This window comes from Formica exsecta, unplaced genomic scaffold (assembly GCF_003651465.1).
Source record: "Formica exsecta isolate Colony F162 unplaced genomic scaffold, ASM365146v1 scaffold201, whole genome shotgun sequence".
NCBI classification, from domain to species: Eukaryota; Metazoa; Arthropoda; class Insecta; order Hymenoptera; family Formicidae; genus Formica; species Formica exsecta.
This window is the reverse complement of record NW_021849308.1, coordinates 1,052,775-1,058,983: the sequence shown is the minus strand read 5'-3', so window position 1 is coordinate 1,058,983 and position 6,209 is coordinate 1,052,775. Positions and strand designations below refer to the sequence as shown.

Below are 6,209 nucleotides of genomic sequence, written 5' to 3'. Positions count from 1 at the left end.
ATATATCTCTTTTTATGTGTATAGTCAATAAAATTTAATTTAATTGTAAATTTACATGTAAGGAAATAAGAAAAATTAATTTTCTTGACAAAGTTTTTATTGAGTGATTAGATATACTACGAAAAGATTAACATTATACAAAATATAGAATAGAAATGGATTTTTAACACTAAAGGTTTATATATTTTTTCAATTAAGGAAAGGAATAAAGAAGAAAAACTTACGTGCACCATCTACTTTTCCTTTTGGATTGGATATCATGGATCAGGCAACGCTCCACGCAATGCTCACACAAGATCTTGAGGAAATAAAGAGAGCGAATTTATTAGAAGAGATACCTTGAATAGGAGGAACTCCCAGGATTGAGGGGTGGAATGATACTCTTCTCATGACACTGAGGGATGGGGTCAAGTTTAATAATAATATTCTCAATCATGGAAGCTTAAAGACAATCTTAATTAGATTTTATGACTTCTATTTTCATGGTATTGTCAATGAAAAGGATAACGTGGCAGCTATTGTTGCTGAGGCTGTTGGTTTATCCTCCACTCCACAAGGACGTCTTTGGCCAGATGATGTCTACTCAGCTGTGCCGTTTTATGATGTAAATGGCAGTACCCCAACTGCTTTGTTCTCAGTGAAGGATGCTAATGCATTTAAAAAGAAAATAGATGAAGATATTGGTCTCATTGTTGATGCGGATACTCCTAGAGAATTCAAATTGGTGCAAATGACAGGATTTATAGCGTTAACCCTTTGGAGAGCAGCAACTAAAAATAAGAATCAACTGAGCAATGCATTTCTTAAACGACAGTACCGGTTAGATTTACACGACTTTGGTGGGCTAATGAGCTTCCTTTTTCTCCTTCTTGTGAACGTTGTATAGAAATATGCATTGGATCATTACGAAAAGGACTCCCTACTACTTCCAAAATGTATATCTTGTTAGCTTCAGAATATGTACTTTCTCAAAAAGCTGATTATCGTGATCCTTATTCTGCAGGATATTTAAATGCTTCAGTTCTAACTCACACTGCCAAGAATGGGCTAGGAATGCTGCAACTTCTTGAGCAAACCATGCATGCAACCCAGCTAGATTGGCTTTCTCTATATAAAAAATCCTACTTCAAAGAAACAGCATCATCGTGGGACACCATTCGAAACTTTTTAACTATATACTTAGACAAGGATTCACGTCAATTTGGTTACAATTGAGCAAGAATTATTAATGATGGTTACCTCCGGGGATTGTCTCCTAAAGACATGTTGCCCTTAGCAGGCATTTTTGCTGGGGTATTAGAGCAGATACAGGGTCCAGGGATCTGGAATACGGAGTGGTTCAAGAACAGAAAGGAATGGCTTTCTGAAATGAGGAAGATTGGTAAAACCCTTTACGAGGAAACAAAGGCGACACTTGCTGCTAGACGTGATATTCGAGCGACGGGGAGAGTCAATGATGAAGCAGCCGCTCTCGCACAATTTTAAATTTCAATGCTTATATTTTTTCAGTTAATTAATAGATAATTATTTCTGATAATTAAATTTAACGCTTTTTGTTTCTGACCATTCTATTATAACGACTCGCTCATTTTTGTATCCGCTTACATTTTTATTACATCAGCTAATGTAATATAGAAAAAAATATATATAAGTTTTTCTTTACATTATATTTCTTTATAAATATACATTAACTTACATCGCATTCGCAATATATATATTTATCTACTATGCTTCCTTAAGTTTGTTTTTTAAAAATTTAAAAATTACGTGTTTGGCGCTCTTTCGCTCTCTGCTTCTTAAAATTGTTATCTATAAATATACATATATAAAACAATATGTAACATAATATGTATACATAATTCTCACAATAATAAGCAAAAATAAAATTTTTATATTTATAATTGTAATCGTGATATTTAATTATGATTTATAAGATAATATTTTTTATATTCATAATTTCTTTTCCATTTCTGTTTTTTCTATATGCTGATATTCAAACTTTCTTTCGCGTTAGTAAAGTCATTGAAAAGCTACCTTAAAGAAACTGTCTGATTGGTTAGGAAGGAAAAGTAGCAGAGTTATATCGATCCGGGTATACGCGTTACGACGTGTCGAAATCGCATTTTTTATCGGTATCGTATCGCTAGTCACCGAGTTAGAGCACCAGTTTCGACATTACAGTATTGTTGGGATCATTCCCGCTATGCAATGATAACGATAGTATCGTCAGGAAGGTAAAGAATCATAAATTAGGTGCGCGATATATGTGTATACGTGTCGAGTGTTTGTACATTTAATACGCATCTCCATCACGCCGATGCGCGCCATCTTTGAAGCCGTCCGAGAAGCGACCGCTGTTGTCACCGGATGCCCTATTTAGCCTGATTTAGCCGCCTCTGTCCTTCAATCCGAGGCGCATTTTCAATAAGAACGCTGTGATTATACGAGATGTGGTCTTGCGTGTGTGAAAAACGTGTGATTTTTCCGTGAGAAAAGTGAGACCGTCGTTGAGCACGAACGCCGGCGCGATAACGGATCGTTCTCGCAGGTGAGTGAGACCAATATTTACGCCAAAACATCGCACAAAATTACGCGTTGCCTGTTTCGCGCGTGTAAAACTACCGCGTCGCATTTATATATTATATATATTGCGTATATTTCACGAATATATATGTATGTGAATATATATATATATATATATATATACACACGCGTCGATCATGAAGTCATTATGTCGCGCGAAACGGATAATATGTATACGCGACCTTAAAGAAAGTTCCCGGGCTTATATAAGACGACTAAGCGTGCTTTGTCGTGTCGCATTTCCTGTTACGATGCGCAACCTACCATATTGCAGAAGTAACGGTTTTATATCTCTGCTCGGTTTCCCCTCAAAGCGTTCTATCTAACAATATTGCTTTCTAAAGACATGATATCAGGTTCGTTTGAAAAATATGTATTTTCCTTTTTTAAGTCAATTTCATCTAAACAAGAGAGAGAGAGAGAGAGAGAGAGAGAGAGCAATCGAAAAAATTGGAGATAATAATGGCGAATAAAAGATATCTCTTAATCATCTGTGTGCACTACCTGTTGTCGCGGCAGGCTATTATTATCGAGAGAACGTAACTTTGCTTGTGTTTTTTGTCGGATCTTTAACGGGTAAGAATGTATATATAGGACGAGAAAGAGAGAGAGAGAGAGAGAGAGAGAGAAGGTATAGACGATAGATATCGGTGAATATGATGAATGAGTATTTTAATGGTATTCGATTTTTGTTAAAAGTCAGGCACCGGACGAAAAAAACTGCGCTTGTGCTCCAACACGAACGGCGTTCTCCATTGCAGCTGTATAGTCGTTGTGGGTGCGCAAACGAGGAGAAAGTCCCAGAGGCGCGCACACTTGCATTCTTGATGCATTCCGGGTTGTTACGAACCGAGATTTTAAGTCACAGCGTCGAATAAATAGCAATCTTTAATAGTGACAATAAGGCTGAGAAAATGAATAATGGACATAAAGAGATACATACAGAAAATATATACATGATACACTATATATTTTTCTAATAATATATTAGATTAGAGAGATACTAGAGAAGGCGAGACACACGTAATCTATCTTTTGTCCTTTTTACAATAGACAATCATGTATCCAATTTGTAAAGAATAATGGAGGAAAATGCGACCCGATGTTTATGTTTGACCCCTGGCGAGCAAGGACGGTAAATATAATTTTTCATCTTACGCGAGTAGGTAGGCGAAAATTGATCCTACGCCATTTGCTCCGTTTCTCTTATCACAGCGACGAATATAAAAGTCATTCTCTCGTTTCTATAGCGAAATCTAAATCTTGAACCGATGAAATTATATCAGTCTCAATTTTATACTTCTCCCATTTACTTTACGATTCTTGAAATCGATATATTTAATTTTCGATAAGTTTAGATTTCGTTGCAAGTAATGTCAAAACATTTCAACTCTTATTAACTCGTGACGATAAAGAAACATGGCAAAAATTAAATTTGTGGAAATTCAGCCGGTTTTTTTGCTTCTGAACGCGTTTTTCTTCATCACCGCTCGTTGGATATAACCGTTGTTTTTCGATTAATGCGGTGGTACATTCGATTACGTATTCGAGTAACTAACGGATCTAGTGTGGACGGAGTTTATGTGTGTATGCACTACGTGGCATGGCTAGGGAGCGCGCGACAAAGCTAATCGATGTTAACTGGAAGAGAATCGACCATGTTTTTCTCGCTTGCGGGACGAAAACGGCCGCGGGATAGACTCGAACGAGAATTTTGAGCGCGCGAGTCGGGAGTATCGTAAAAAGAAAAAAAAAAATTTGATACGAATGCTTCGGTGACGCGCGACGAAAGCAGCGCTGCGAAAATATAATCCGGTCTTTTTCCCCTTGCCTCTCGTCACCGCTCTCTCGTCTCTCTCTCTCTCTGTTGTGCGGCGAGTAGAATAGGTTAGGTTGCTCGTGAGACAGGTTAGGTGACGCGGCCGAGTGCTACGATAAAGGGCGAATCGTTGGTTGTCCAACAGTAAAAATGCCTCTAGAAGAAATATTAAGTTTATCTTATTTAGTGTCCACGTATCATATACGGATACAGATATATGTATATAGCGATAGATAATATAATTCTATGATGATTGATAAATATTTTGGAAAAATCAGCAACTTTTTTTCATTCGTCAAAATATTCTCTATATTCAAATATTAAATTAAAACATTTTAAAAGGGAGAACCAGAAAAAAAGTTTTAAAAAAATTTTTGCTCGAAAAGATTGTGTTTATTTTTATCTCTGTTTATTTTCCCATCTTAAAACATAAATGAAAAGCTATCGAAATATTTGTTAAAACATTCATGACATTTACACAAACCGTATCTCAAACCGTTTATAAAAAAAAAAAAACACGAAAAATGTTTGTAAATCGTTAAGTTCCATTTTTTATTACTTTCTTTCAATGAATCAATATTTTGCGTATATCGTGTGCTAAAATATTCTAATAACTGTAGATCTTGAATAAAAAAGAATATTTGTTTTATTATTATACTATAAAATATTTGTAATTATTTTAATAGATCAATTGATTTATTTTATGAGTTGCATTGGAAAACGTGTACCTCGAAAATTACTTTACTTATTCTTACTATATTCTTATTTATCTCTAATATCGTAAATCAATAATGAAAAAAATTGCCGATTTATAGGATACATCGAAATATATTTTATAATAATAATAATATATTACTCGTTTTAATCATTACTATTTCTATAATTTTGATTATTGTCTTTTATTATAAATCGACTTGTACGATTCTTCGCAATTATACTCAAGAAATTTTTATTTAAGTTTAAATAAATAAACAAACTTTTTTATAAATGAAGGTATTTACAAAATTAAAGGTTATCATCATATTATATTTTTTAAATATTTTTGTATGTACAATCACACATATGGTAGGAAGAGACGGAGCAAAATTCAAAAACGGAAGAATCGGGCAGAAAAACGACGGTAATGACCCGTGGCTTTCACTAAAATCACGCTTTCGCGAATTATAAAACTTGTGCATACATTCTATCTCTATGCACAAGATAAATATAGCACACATTTATCTATTCTTATGTTACTCCAATGGTGTCCTCTTTACTATAGGCGAGAAAATTATCAAAAGCTATCTGAGGCGAGAGCACCTGACCTAAGGGCTGTCGTCAGTAGAAGCTGCTAATGAAACACCCCTTGCCATGTAGAGCATATAAGTTTATGGCAATGAGCAGATTGAAATTCAGGATTGCTATTGAGCTTTTAACAGGCCACGTGATTCTGAGGACTTACAGGTTCAACCTTGGAATCACGTGGCAAAAAGAATGCCGTGGGGATGAGAGAATAACATCTCTCGTACTTTTGCGCTATAATATACAGAAGATATAGGGTGTCTTCCAGCATGTTATACAAATGAGACAGTGATATAAAAAAATTTAAGATTCATTATTTGATAGCCAATTGTGTGATACTGTATGTTACACTGTGTCATCTGTATAATTTGCTGGAAAACACCCATAGATACAATGCTCTATATAATATATATATATTATAAATAGTTCGTTCCATAGGTTTTCGAATAACCGTCAATAGCCGAAAAAACACTTTTCGGTACATTTGAAATTGGTTATAAACTGGTTTATTTCAAAACCTATAGAG

At 34.9% G+C, this 6,209-nt stretch overlaps 1 protein-coding gene across 1 annotated transcript in view; it reads left to right on the top strand.

The window, feature by feature from the left end:
• The first annotated feature begins 2,079 nt into the window (after positions 1-2,079).
• LOC115234630 (trinucleotide repeat-containing gene 6C protein-like) overlaps positions 2,080-6,209 on the top strand; it is a 28,680-nt gene continuing 24,550 nt past the window's right edge. The window contains exon 1 of the mRNA XM_029805835.1: positions 2,080-2,548. The gene's annotated coding sequence lies outside the window, so the exon portion shown is untranslated. The remainder of the gene's footprint in view (positions 2,549-6,209) is intronic.